Source organism: Suncus etruscus, chromosome 17 (genome assembly GCF_024139225.1).
Source record: "Suncus etruscus isolate mSunEtr1 chromosome 17, mSunEtr1.pri.cur, whole genome shotgun sequence".
Lineage (NCBI taxonomy): Eukaryota > Metazoa > Chordata > Mammalia > Eulipotyphla > Soricidae > Suncus > Suncus etruscus.
In genome coordinates this window covers 46,465,973-46,467,262 of record NC_064864.1, presented here as the reverse complement: position 1 = coordinate 46,467,262, position 1,290 = coordinate 46,465,973, and positions in this window count along the sequence as shown.

Below are 1,290 nucleotides of genomic sequence, written 5' to 3'. Positions count from 1 at the left end.
CCCTGACCCCCCTCCAGGAGTGATCCCTGAATGCAGAGTCAGGAGTTGTTCTTGAGCACCGTTGGTTGTCACCTCCCAAAATAAATAAATTAATGAATTAATAAGACAGTCAAAGAGAGCAGAAGCCACCCTACAAAAAGTACTATAATTTGCAGCTCAGCAATTTGGGGTGATGCCATTTACCAAGAAGAGAATGGAAGAGTGAATTTGGATGGGAAGATTCTCAGTGGCTCTAAGTTCGAGTTGGTTCTGATATCTCTCGGGGGAAATGTTGAGACAACTGTATATGCAGACTCAGGGGGAGGTTAGTACTTAAGCTTATGGATTTCAGAGTTATCGGTGATTACATTCTAAATGGTAGAACTGAGATTCAAATCTAGTTCAATATCACCCTTGGGTCCCTGATCCTTGCAGAAAATTATAGGGCCTCTCTGCTCCAGGACCTCCTTCTTCCCCCTTCCTGATGTGGGGGCTGGTGTGGTTCCTCCAGGATCAGCCCAGCCTTCTTCCACAGCACTTTACTCTCCGCCCTTGGAGGTCTATTTTTGTTGCTGCTGTTTGTTCAGCAGCAGAGCCCCGAAGGGACTCGGGGCCTTAGAGGGGCTGTGTTGCCCATCTCACAGGGACCTGGATAATAGAGACACGATTTTTCTCATTGTGCACCTGACTGGGAGTCCTACTCTGTGTTTTCTCAACCAGGCTGCTCTGATTTCCCTCTCTTCTAGCAATCATCACCTGCTCTCTGGACCTTATTTAGCCCTAAGAGTCTAAGTATCCAGGTACTAATGGCCCCAAATATGTACCTCTGGATGCTTGCTCTCCTGGTTGCAGATTATTATTATCATTATTACTATTTTATTTATTATTTTTTGGCCACACCTGGCTCTGCTTGGAGGACCTTATGTAGTGCTGGGTACAAACATGGGCTTGCCATTTGTGCGGCAAGCTCCCTACCTGCTTGTACTACCTCTCCAGCACCCTAGCTGCAAATTTATATAACCATATACTCTCTGCCCAGAGGGGCCACGCCTCTTAAATTCAATATATTGGAAACTAAACTCTTTATCCTCCTCCCATTTCAGCTGATTCCTCTCCACTGAGTTCCTCATCACAATCTTTGAACCCACAACCTCTTCTTACCCAGTCAGGGATGAGGGTAAGCAACCTGAACCTGTCTGTATCCACTTAGGCATTCAGTCACGGGTCTGCTTGCTCCTGCTCTCCTGTCTCCCTTAGATCATCCACCAGTAAACTAGTAACCAACAAGCCAGCTCCTGTAGTTCTGCTTCC